Here is a 13,399-nt window from a genome sequence, read left to right on the forward strand (position 1 = left end):
TTGACTCCTGAAGATAATCCATAGTGTTTTTTTTTGTGAGCACCAGCTGGTAATAAATCTGTGAGTGATCTCCAGTAACCAGGCCACGGTCGCTGGAAAGAGACTTTGCTGTTTTGAGTTTTTCCAAATGTAATTTATCTGCACTTGGCGCTCCGACGGAGAGAATCCATCCAGAGAGAATCCATCCAGAGAGAATCCATCCAGAGAGAATCCATCCAGCCGCGGGGGTTCTGAGAGAAAGCAGACTTCTGAGCTACTGACATTCTGTCCGACCCAAGCTTTCAGAAACAAAATGACCCTGTTGGATAAAAAGCTACGGCAGATGCGCAATAGAGAAGATGCGCATGTGTGTGAGTGTGTGAATGTGTGTGTACACAAACTTGCATTCATCCATTCATCCATTCATCCATCCATCCATTCTCCGCCCCGCTAATCCTGTACTCTGGCTTGGACGTATGGTTGGACGACCGTTCGGACCCGTCGCTCATGGACAGCAGGGAAGCATTTAGAGACATACAAGCGTCCACACATCATATAAACATACAAGAGACATACAAGCGTCCACACATCATATAGAGACATACAAGCGTCCACACATCGTGCACACGAACAGTCACCTTGTCATCTCGACGTCATATAGTGATTTATTATAATGTCATCAATATAATGATCAAAACCATTCACCTTCTCATTCAGACACAATATAAATGCAATGCATTGAATTCATGCATCAAGTTGGGCTGTGGCAGGAGGAAGCCCGTCCAAAGGTCATCCAAAGGTCATCCAAAGGACATCCAAAGGACATCCAAAGCCCTCCGGTCGCAACCAAGCCGGGGACCTTCTTGCCGTCAGGCGCTAACCGCTGCGCCACCGTGTCGCACAAACATCATTAAATAAAATCAAGTTTGCACCACGAGGCCGAGTGGAATTCATCTCCCGTTACTTTCCCTTCTGTAACACGGAAGCGTTAAAAGACAAACAGCGGGATCTGCAGAGTGTCTTGTCAAACAGAATTTCTCTTTGTCCGCTCTGAAGCACACTGAGAACCATGTAGCTGCAAAATAATCCTCAGCCGTCTGTAGGGTTTGAAAGGTTTGCTTAGCTCAGCAAACACACACACACACACACACACACACACACACACAGAGTTAGTTTTCCCGGTAGCTGTCGATGAATCTGCGAAGGAGGTTCCGCTGCCGGCGCTCAGTTTGGCAGAAAAGCTTCACGGACGGATGATGTGCGTTCTTTTACTGTCTTCTCTTCAGTCAGTGCTGAGTGATGTTACTTTTGAAACATTACAAAGAAAATCTGGGCCTTTTTCAGCAGCACAAATCATTTTTTTCTTTTATTAGACTGAATATTGACGGGCGTCCCTGATTCAACTCCGACGGGGGTCTCAATCTTCATCGGCGACCGGAATCTGGTCGTCGCAAGTTCATCAGAGACCCCGAGACGTCCAGACGTGTGAGTGAGCGCTTCGCCGCCTCCACGGTCGGGGAGGAGGTCCCGCCTCGCGTGGAGACGTTCATGTACCTACAGGTCAGTGTCGATGAGTGAGGGAAGGACAGAACAGGAGACCGGCGGAGGAGGAGCCGAGCCAAAAGGTGAAGCTCTCAGTTTACGGCTCGATCTGCGTTCCCACCCTCGCCTGCGGTCACAAGCTGTGGGTTTTGACCAAAACAAGAAGGCGGTGGATCCAAGCAGCAGATGTGAGTGAGGAGTTTGGCCATCCTGGAGGCTCCGTTTCAACCCTTCTAAACCAAGGTGGCCCGAGAATCTCGTCTCTCACAGCTCACACTTCCTCTACTCTCCGTCAAACAGGAGTCGCGACCGCTGGCTACCGTCGCCGGCCCTCACGTCTCGGGCCGCTCCGCTCACGCCGCTTCCGGCAAACTAGTCCTCAGCAGGTCACTGTTGGCAATCGTCAGCAGAGAATTGCTTTCCAAATTAGAATTGAACTCAAACGGAAGGAAATTAGAAAAAAATCAGGGCTTTTGCGGCGTTACTGCTCCGCTCGCACGTCACCGCAACCGCAAACAGTGCAAGACGGCTTCTTTAAACACGGCCACGACCGTCACTCATCACACATTCAACTTGCCCAACGTCCGGTGAAGATAAATGCCACAAAACAAATGATTGAGGGCAGAATTCAACAAGATTTATGTACGAAGGGAAAGAGGACACGAAGTTAGGTGTTGAAAAAGAAGATGTCGCAGAGGAAGGGCTTCAGACGAAGGCGGGCGATCGGCTGCGGAGCTCCTGAAGGAGCGTCCAGAAGGCCAAGAAGACGTAACCGCTCAGCATTTATGTGCCATGTGTGGTTCTCGTCTCCGATACGGTGTCAAATGATCAGCTGTAAAGTTCCCCATAACTCACCATGCAGACAATAAAAAGATTCATTTTTTGCTCCGGTTATCTCTTTCAAATAAAAAAAAAGCCGTCTGGCGTTTCCGTCCCGCTTATGAATCGCCTTCGTGATCATTTTGTGATCTGGACGCAGGAAACCCGACCCGTTTGATGGCTGATATAAAAGGCAGACTCCGTGCGGAAACGGAGGGCAGCGGGAGTTAAAGCGCGTCTGCGCGAACATCGCATCCGACCGAGACGATGCCGTCGCGAGACAAAGCGCAGACCCGCCGCTCAGCGGCACCAGGCGACGGCTCGGGCAGGAGGCATATTGGAAAAGGCAGACGCCGTCTGCAGAGTAATTACAGCCTGGGTTAGAAGTCCCTTCTGCGTTACTTGAAAAGTACCAGAGTGTCTTCGGCCTGTTATTGATATCGAAGTTTGTGATGACGACGGTGAATTCGGTCCGTCGGCGTTCCCAGGACGCCGGGCTGCTCGCAGAACCTGGAGTTGCTAAACGCTGAAGCGATATGGGAACCGATTTTTGGGGGCCGGATTTTGGATTTTTTGGATTTTGGGAACCGATATGGATCCGCCTGGCGCTCATCCTCTCTTTGAAGAAGAGGCCGAAAACCTCCCTTTTTGAGAAACATCTGAGTGGGCGTGGGCCGGGCGAGCCTCCAGGCAAACTGCCTGCAGCCTCCTCCGCTGAGGGACGGCACGGTGCACTGCCCTCCTTCCACCTTCTACTCGGGCACCATCATCGCCTCATGCTGCATCTTCCCAAAAGTCCTCGGGCTTTCCGACTACGTCACTTATTATTGTATTATTTCGTACCACTGCAGATGGTACAGAATGCTGCGGCACGGTTGGTAGTCACTCAACCCAAAAGGGCTCATGTTACACCTCTGTTCATCCAGTAGCTGCCAGGATCAAGCACAAGGTCCTGACCCTGGCCTTCAAAACCACCTCAGGAACAGGTCCAGCATATCTGAACCAAATGATAAGACCTTATGTTCTTGGCAGAGAGCGGCGTTCCTCTGATACAAACCTACTAGCAGGACCTTCTGCTCGCTCTAAGCCATCTCAGGCAAAACTGTTCTCAGTTCTACTACCTCAGTGGTGGAACAAACTTCCGGAAGCAACAAGACGAGCATCATCTCTCTCAACCTTCAAGAAACAGGTCAAAACTTTTCTCTTTCAGGACTTTTTACTGCGCTGATGCCCCCGGTTCAGGTGAGGCAGCAAGTTAGGCTATGCAGTGTGTGTGTGTGTGTGTGTGTGTGTACGTTTGTGTGTCTTTGTCCAAAAAAAGAAAAAAAAACCCTCACTAACCCCAGCTTACTGTTCTGTATATTTCCTGTGCATCGTGTATTTGCAAGTGTTATTTGCAGTGTTTATGTCCTCTATTGTAAGTGGCTTTGGTTAAAAGCGTCTGCCAAATGTAATGTAATGTAATGTAATGTAATGTAATGTATTTCAAAGTCACAGTCAGCTTTATCGTCAGTTTGTCCGCATGTACTGGACGTACGGAGGAATCGAGGAGACGTTTCTCAAAATCCCACGGCGACGTGAGAGGAACAAAATAGAAATATGGTGCAAGTTAAACAGTAAAGTGCACTGTCACATTAAACCGTAAACAATCGGAGGTATGAAGTGCACGCAGATACACACCACTGGTGAGATGGAAACATGACGTCTGACAGCATGAAGACTGAAATGTATAAATATGTCATTTGAAGAGTAGCAGAGCAGCAGAGGGTTTGTTTGGTTTTTGTTGTTTTTCATACAGTTTAGTGCAAAAGGTCAGTAAGTCAGTAAGTCATGCCATCATGGTAACGCTACAACAGCAGTATGATGCTTTTCTCTGACAGCGCAGAATAGCAGGAGTGCAAAAACAAGGGGTTCATATTGTGAGGTATTGTCAGAGTCCAGTAGAGACTCCAGTAGCATCTGGGAATGGAGAGAGAGAGAGACCTCTAGGGCTGGGGTGCCTGGTAGACTGGGTAGACTGGGTAGACTGGGTAGACTGGGTAGACTGGTCAGACTGGTCAGACTGGTCAGAGTGGGTAGACTGGGTAGACTGGGTAGACTGGTCAGAGTGGGTAGACTGGGTAGACTGGTCAGAGTGGAGCATCCTGCCTGGTGCATGAAGCAGATCCATGTAGCTGTCACGGCTACTTGTAGCGGGAGCAATAGATCATTTTAAACCCGACCCCCCGAGACAGAAGGCCGTCCCGTTGAGTTTGGACCGTTTCCTTATTTTAGCCCAACTGGTCGAGACAGAAGGCCGCTCGCACTCAGCTTGCATACGTCCGAGGTTTCTGCCCCGCTCGAGGTTCTTTTTCCTTCACGGATGCCAGCTCATGCAGGAAGGTTTGGTTTCTGTTGGTAATTTGAGAGCGCGCGGTGCAGAGGCGTCAAGCATCATGAGATAACTTTGTTTCTGAGTTGCTGCTTTACAAATAAAACCTGAGTTGACTCCAGTGAATTTACAAGAGACCAACCAAGATGCGCTTGTTGTGTCAGCGCAGCTCTTGTACCGTAGGTGTTTGTTTCTTGAACGTCGTGCGCCGCCAGCGACGGGTTTGCACAGAGCGGCCGCGGGCTTCACATCTCAGACAGACCTAAGTGGAAATATGTACACCGTTGACCCCGGCGTTTTCTTAAGCCTAACAAATTGCTTCCCGGTCACGGTCACGGTTCATATGATCATTACTAACACAGGAGGATGCAGCGTCGCCATCAGTCACGGGGAAGATCGGACGTGGACAATTTATGGCTTTCACCGGAGGCCTAACTGGAGCACAAAGACAACATGTGGAAGGTAAAAGTGTGTACGACGGGTGGGCTCCCCCAAAGAAGCACTCAGGGAGGACTCGGGTTGAAGCCACGTGTTTTGTAGCCTCTTCCTGTCTGTTCCTTCTTTTTCTTCTCTTTCTTCCTCGGCCGGTAACGGCAGCCATTGCACCGATTGACAATCGGTGGGGTCGGAATGGAAAACGGATAAAATAGCCCCGACCTTAACCCTTCTTACCTAACGCCAAAACAGCCGTTCGTGTTTGTGAAACTGTCGTATCATGTGGCTAAAGTTTGAGAATTCCAGATTATACCGGTGCCTATTTGAGGATGGAAAATAGAATATTCACATCCACATTATGGATATATGATATAGTCAGTGTTTATCTGGTTCACTGCGAAAAGAAGGGTATTTATAAAAGCGCGTTCGCCCAATTTACTGTGACAATGTGCAGGAAGGACACAAAATTGCCGGTCATTTTCCAGTAATAGTAGTTTTAAAATGAGATGAGATTAATCCTCACCAAAGTTTACGGTTGATTTTCGTGACCGTTGACATTCCTCCAACTTTTAAGGACGAATTGGGACAAATTGAGACATTAGGACCAAAAATAGCAGTGTGTGTTTGGCCCGGTGTGTCCACATCTGCTTCCAGTTTATTTCTCTTCTCCGGCTCCCAGTCGGCCTCCAATGAAAGTCCCGCGGTCGGAGCCACGTCAGCCGAGCAACAGGTCGACCTCTTCAGGAGCGACTCCTTCGCCAGCCGGCCTCCGATTGGCCACGTCTCGCACGCATCCGATCGGCTATTTTTCCACAAATCTGTGGTGGTTTGGTTGCCGGTATTGGACAATGTTGTCATTTTTCAGCGCTTCTTAAACTCTGAGGATGTTGTGTTCTGAGCCGATTATGTGCGAACCGTTGATCTGACGGCCACCGAGACATTATCGGCCGTAAAGTTGTGCAGTCCGGCGCCGCTCAAACAGCCATTCATTCATCACACACACCCTCATCCTGCGTCGGGGTCACGGAGGCTGCCGTCGGCCCACTTCACATTCACTCCTTTTAATCCTACGCTTTACTTTTTAAATGCACCGCAAAACAAAGCCGGTCTAATAAAACATGGCAGCGTTAAAAACTGCAACTGCTTCGGCGCAGATCTTTGACTTGAACAGAATGAGATCTGTTTATCCTCGACCCGCCACGCGGTTTTGCTCATCAGCCAAACCAGGGGTCGGCAACCCGTAACACCCAAAGAGCCACTTGGACCCGGTTTCCTTGGAGAAGAAAACACCGGGAGCCGCAATTACTTTTTGACGTCTAAAGTAAAGGTACCGCTGTATATATTGCTTTTTATTACCTTTACACTTTGTATAAACAAGTGTGTCGTGTGTTGCTTCTGAAATTCACAAAGTATTACAGAGAAAATTACATTTTATTGATGTAATGAACTCATTTTGAGCTTTGGGCTTTCAGAGCGTGTAGCGGAGCCTTGACCTGAATTTTAGAAATTAATTGTGAAAAAAATCACCGCGTCAGTAAACAATAAAAAATAAATATTTGCAAAATATCTTCATAGATATCTATTTTACCTGGTTTATGGGGCTTCTGCTCCTGAACTTCTGCGCACAGCATCTGCACATCGGGACTTTACCGGCTTCCGCCAGTGTGACGTTATTTTGAGCGGCGGAAAATAATAAATATGATTTTATTTAATATTTCAAGATCACGATAATCTTCCAACTTAGAAGTAAAAGTTAAAAAAAGGAATCAACACAAATGCAATACACTTCAACTAAATATTTATCATTTATTTTCCCGAGCCGCTCGGAGCGGCGGTGTGAAGATGGAGGAGCGGCGGGTCGGCGACCCCTGGACCGAGAGGAGGAGGAACCATATAGATGCTCATGTATTTGTTTTTCATGAGGTTTGTCGTTCAACCCGCTGCTCTGCCTTCGCCGGAGCCTCTCGCCTTTTAGCGCCGTCTGTAAATATTGCTGACGCGACTGGAAAAATGCTAAATGTTGAAGGAGCGTGAATAATGAGCTCATCAGTGCAGTCGGACGGATGTGCGGCGTCAAGAGACTCGCAGGCAAAAACAATTCACACATCCGGGCAGTTTGGAGCCTTCAGTTTACCTCCTGAATGTTTGGACGGCGGGAGGGAGATGGAGAACCTGGAGAGAACCCAGGCGGGCGTGGGGAGATCTCGAGCGGTTCCTGGCAGAAAGGCCGGCCCCGGCTCAGAAGACAACTGCGAAGCGACTCGAAGCGTCGACCTCCGGGTTCGCCGCGACGACGATAAGAAAAAAACCCTCGGCGGGCGACGGGCCGGTGGACGTCGCAAAGTCTCACACAAGATTAAGAATTCAAACCCGAATCCGTCACCGTCAAGCGGCTCCACGTTTTTTAACAATCTCAGTCGAACCGGGCGACCTTTCGTCGACCCTCGGCTTCTGCGTTTCCTGCGACTGTGAATAATGACGGCCACAGACACCGTCGCTCTCATGACAAAAGACTTTCCTCGCCAGGAAGTAAGGAAATGATTCTATAGAGAATCTCAGCCCTCCCACTCAGGCTACCGTGGCAGACACACTTCCTGTCCTCGCCGCTGAGCAGCGGCGGGCGGTTCCGTCAGGGGTTCACCATCTCGCACTGCTAAAGAACAAAACCTGGAGTGCAGGAAGCGGAAGCTGGATTTGCAGGGGTTCAGAGAGGATCTCCCCTGGAGGGACGGCAGCGGAGGAAGGACCGTGGGAGGGGGTCGGCTTTAGTTTCCTCTTCACCCGCCGATACGCCCCGACTCTACCGCTACGCGCTCAGCGTAAAAACCGGCAAAGAAGAGTTTTGAAGCATTTGAGGGTCAACGGCCATGTGGTTGTGATCAGCCAGCAGAGAAGGAAAGTGAAGCAAACAAGCTGCACGTACCTTGATGCCTCCCAGAGACCACAGATTACAGTGACGTTAGATTTGGAGATTTGGTGGAGTCCAGAATGTGGAAACACACCAGAGCTCTTTCTTCCCATTCCCGTGTTTTCCACAGATGAAGTCAAGAACTTTTCGTAGATGATTATGTAATAGTGCAGAAAGAGGACGAGCAACGTCATGCTTCGTTCACGCTCCCCGTTACAAACTTCTACCTCGCATTATTTGATGGATTACTAGCGACTCCCGGAATAGAAGGCAAACCTTCTCGTCAGCACCGGAAACCCGATGATCCTCGGCTCCGGAAGCTCACGGATCAGAAGCCGATCGTCAGATTCATGTCGAGAAGCTCATCGTGACGGAGCGACCGTTTGAAAAACCGTCCGTCCTGGTTATCGAAGGGTCTCCGTGAGAGGAAGGACGGCTGAAGTTATTGCCCTCTCGTCAGGCGGGGCTTTACATCAGCAGCAATTACACTGCCGCAGATTCGTGCACGTTCCCGTCCAACAAAGACGTTCATTTCCTGCAGGAGCGACGATGCAAAACACCCCCGTTTGAACCCTCGCCCCCCCGTCCCCCTCCACGATCGGAGCGTCTATTTAGCAAGTTGAATCTCATCGCTGTGGACGAACGACAGCGTTCCAGAACGGTAACGGGATACGTCGAGGACGCGACGCCGTGCAAACACAGGATCTGAGAGGGTCGCCAAAGGGTCAGCAGGGTAAATCTGCATTTCATTGTTCAGCTGCTCAGCCTGACACTTTTATTTTGGAAAATCAAGTGAAGCTAAATCCATGGACGCGCAGCAGCTTAAGCTGTAGCACAACATACTGGCTTTCAATCGTGTAGCAGTTTGACAGTTGACTCTCCAGCAGGGTGTTTGAAGCCGGCAGGAAGTGGAGAAGGAAAATAATGACGATGAAACATAATGAGAATGTAATCCGCCCGCAGGTAAAGGTGCATTTGTCGTGCAGCGACAGCAGGTGATACGAGTGCAGATGCACCTTAAACTTGGCGGTCGGATCGCCGGCTCCTCCTGTCTGCGTTTCCAAGAGTCCTGGGGTGACGTGCAGAGCTCCCCAGTCCCTCTCCGAGGTCTGGCCGGCCTTTCAGATGGTCTCAGGAGCGCGGAGACACATGCCACCTCCAGACACTCACAACAGCTCCGCTCTTAACATTTATTGGAGATTCAACGAAAATAGCCCCTCAGGATTGAGCTTCCGTACGACGCCGACCGTCGGTCCGGATCACCTGGAGCCCAAGGATCCGACGCCTTTGGGCTCGACGCTTCAACGAGCCCTGGACCCGGATCTGGACCCGGACCCGGACCTGTGAGCGGTCCCGGCCCGCTGGAGCCCAACGAGGCCGCGACACCCCTGCATCCCAAGCCCAGAAACCCTCACACACACATCATGAGCTCCTCGCCAGTGTGTTCTGGAAGTAATGTGGTCGCAGTTTGAGAACCCAGGGACGCTTTCTGAGCAGCACCTGCTCCTCCACCAGATCTTACAGCCTTCAAACTGATATGAAACCAGATAATGAGGTGGAATCTGTTCTGCTTATGGTGAGTGGGTTCGGTGCATCGGGGAAGAGGCCCGCAATGATAGACCCAACGTGTTACCGGGACCAGCTCCGATCCCTTTCAAGTTTGAATGACCCGGGAACTGGGCGGCGCGGCGGCGCCATTCGCCTCACCGCAATCTGGTCCCCGGCTCAATTCTATCCCGGGGTCAGTCTTTGTGGAGGTTGCATGTTCTCCACGTGTCCGAATCCAACGACATGCAGCCAACTGTCGTATGTCACCAGGTGACCCGTGAGTGAAAGAGTGAATAGTTGTACGTCTCTACACCTGGTCCTGCGGTCGACTGCTAACTAGTCCCGGGAGATCCCGCCTCCCGCCTCATGACTGATAGGCTACAGCCCCACGACTCACCTTAGATGACCGATAAATCGGGGATCGACTGATAATTGCATTTGACGCTGAGCACGGCGGCTGCCAAAGTGGAGTCACAGCGGCTTACACTTGACCCTTGACCTTTCAACATGTGACTTGCAAACAGTAAACAGACAGTAAACAAGAATATGGTGAGGACGCCGCGGGAGAAACTTGACAAGATTCCCAGTTGCTGCATCTCCTTCTCCCCCCCCTCTCTCTTTCTCTCACCAGTAATATCTCGCTCTAAATTCTCCAGCCTGCGAATTCCATCAAAACCTGAGTGAGTGGAGCGCGCTGGCGCTGAAAAACAATCCACCCGAACCAAAGAGAGACAGCTGCTCCGGTCCAGAGGTACGTCATCCAAAGAGGCCGGAGGGGCAGAGGCGGGGAGCTTCCTCCAGAGAGGAACTCCTGTGTGTTTTGATACATTCATGCCGTCCACCTTTGATACAAGCCTGGCTGGATGATGGAAACGCATCGACACGAAAGGGTTTTATGGGGAACGAAGATGAAAACCGACCTCTGGTTTCAGTGAAGAAGCGAGTGAGGGTCGGCTGTCCGAGTCCAGGGTCAAACTCATTGGATATTGAATTTTGCGCGATGTTGTTTGAGGAGCTCCGGTTTGATTCACCTTTGACCTTGTCAAATAGTCCCTTCCACATATGCGGGGAGGGTTGCTGGACTCGGGGGTCCTCAGGTGACCCGAACCCCAACATCATTGCCAGGCCGGTCTGGTCGTTGCTACGCTGTAGAACCCTGGGGCTCCGAAGGGTTCTCCACACCTACTATTTGTGTCTCTTTTCAACCAAACAATGGTGCCTTCACGCTTCACGTCTGGTTTTATTTTCTAGGATGTGGCAACAAGCCTCGGTTGTTTTTAGGCCAGATGGACTTAGATTTAATGTCTAGTCAGGCCAAAGTGCAGTGCAATGTGGGCTGTAAACTTGCAATGTCCAGACCTACCATCTCTGCAGCACAACAACTTGAGGAAGTTGGGCTGAAGATAAAATGGATGGCACTCAATGTGTGCGTACATGTCCACTGACGAGTATGTGAGGACGTGATCGGTTGGTTGATATTTGATACCTTGTTTGGCTATTCGGGGATTTTCCATTGGCGTTTTACCACGTCTTTTGTTAAGGATGGAAGCATTTCTCCATTTTCCCACAGCCAGGGAGAGGAGATGGCAGGGATCCCATCAAGAAGAAGTTTACCTTTAACTAAGTACGTAGGTCATTAATTCACTTTCCATGTTGCTTCTCTTGCACTCAGACCAGAGCCGATGCCGTCGAGAGGCGACGCTCGCTCTCGGAGCGATCGATCGCAGGAGATGCGACGCTCGCGCTCTCGTTCACGAGTCAAATAGAAACAAACGACTCTTCGTTTGCATCGGGGATGTTTAGGCTCCCCGGTCAAACACTTTGGGTCGTGGAAGAACAACACGACTCCGCTCGGACGGCTCGGCGGTCAGGATGGAAGCGGCCACCTCGCTGCGGTGAGGCGGGGCATCTCACCGCCCACCTCGACGCTCCATTAAAAGCAAATAATGGCGCTGAGCGGTTGCACTCGTCAGGAGCGCAGCTGTCGGGAGACTTCGGTTTAAAAAATTCCCCCTTTGTTTTTCACCGATCCTTTTTCCGGTCGTCTCGACCTGCTCTGCGATTTAGCTCCGTTTTCTTTTGATCGGTGCTTAACTGACTGTACATTTGGTATAAAAAGCTGAGCGAGCTGCACCAAATGGCGCTCGGCTCCTGCCCGGTATCGGCTCTTTAATTTTACGACCTCTCTTTGTGAGGTGTGTATTCATTAGCCTGGATCCCGCCGCATCAGTGTGGAAATCATCTTTTTTCCAGAGGGTAGTAAAGTCGTCCGCAGATGGAAATCTGGGCGAGCGGTCTTCTCTCCAGATGTGTAGCTGTCAAGACGCTGCCAAAACTTTACGTTTCCGCGGCGAGGCAAAGGCTCCGGGCCAAATTTAATGTTTGCATGATCCTAGTTAGTCCACGGATGTTTAAGTCCTTAACCAACTCGAACCAATGGGGGGTTGACAGAACTGGCTCCAGCGCCGACCAATCACTCCTTCAGCAGCCAGATCGTCGCGGGGGTCGGTTGTCTCGCGCCAAATTCGGAACAATTTCAGACAGAAAAGCTCCCGGGTTCAAAGCTGGTCGGCCGGAGGACCGGCGACGTGTCGGATCATATTTGCCAGTTTCCTTGTGTCAACACTGCCGGGGAGCTCGGTCAGGATTTGTGTGCGGAACACATTTGATGGGATCCATAAACTGAAGTCCTTCCAATTCAGTCGACCTGATAGTCTTTATGATTTTAGAGCCCCGAATGACTCGATATCAAATCTCACACGGGTCCACCTGGAGCCGCAAAACCCTTCATGGAACTGTTTCACACATGTGGGGATGCTGCCCGACACCTGGAGACATTCCTCAGTCTTCTTCTTCTTCTTCTTCTTCTTCTTCCTTCAGCTTTTCCCTTCAGGTGTCGCCACAGCGAGTCCACTTTCTCCATCTCACCCTATTCTCTGGATCCTCCTCTCTCACACCAACTACCTTCATATCTTCTCTCACGACGTCCATAAATCTTCTCTTTGGTCTTCCTCCAGACCTCCTGCCTGGCAGCTCCAATTCCAGCATCCGTCTACCAATATATTCTCTATCCCTCCTCTGTCCATGACCCAACCATCTCAGACCTTCTCTCCAAAACATCTAACATGTGCTGTTCCTCTGATAGACTCATTCCTGATCCTGGTCACTCCCAAAGAGAACCTCAACATCTTCATCTCTGCAACCTCTAGTTCTGCCTGCTGTCTTTTGGTCATTGGAACAGTTTCTAGTCCAAACATCATCGCTGGTCTCACCACTGTCTTGTACACCTTTCCTTTTATTCTGGCTGATGTTCTTCTATCTCTTGGTACCCCTGACACTTTTCTCCACCCATTCCAACCTGCTTGGACCGTCTCTTCACCTCTTTCCCACACTCTCCGTTGCTCTGGACTGTTGACCCTAAGTACCTGGAATCCTCCAGCTTCTTGATCTCCACTCCCTGTAGCCTCACCGTTCCACCCGAGTTCCTCTCATTCACACACATATATTCTGTCTTGCTGCGACTAACTTTCATTCCTCTCCTTTCCAGAGCATACCTCCACCTCTCTAGATGTTCCTCCTCCTGTTGTCTGCTCTCAGTACAGATCACAATGTCATCTCCAAACATCATGGTCCATGGGGATTCCTGTCTAACCTCATCTGTCAGCCTGTCCATCACCGCTGTAAACAAGAAGGGCCTCAACGAAAGAAACTCCAGGAAAGAAATGCAGATCAACGACTCTGTTCCAACTGACTCCAGCGAAGCTGCATTTCTCTTCCGTGTTATGAAATCAATGCAT

The sequence above is a fragment of the Fistularia commersonii genome, chromosome 2 (assembly GCF_037954325.1).
Source record: "Fistularia commersonii isolate RoL2024-O1a breed Wild chromosome 2, RoL_Fcom_v1.0, whole genome shotgun sequence".
In the NCBI taxonomy this organism is placed as follows: domain Eukaryota; kingdom Metazoa; phylum Chordata; class Actinopteri; order Syngnathiformes; family Fistulariidae; genus Fistularia; species Fistularia commersonii.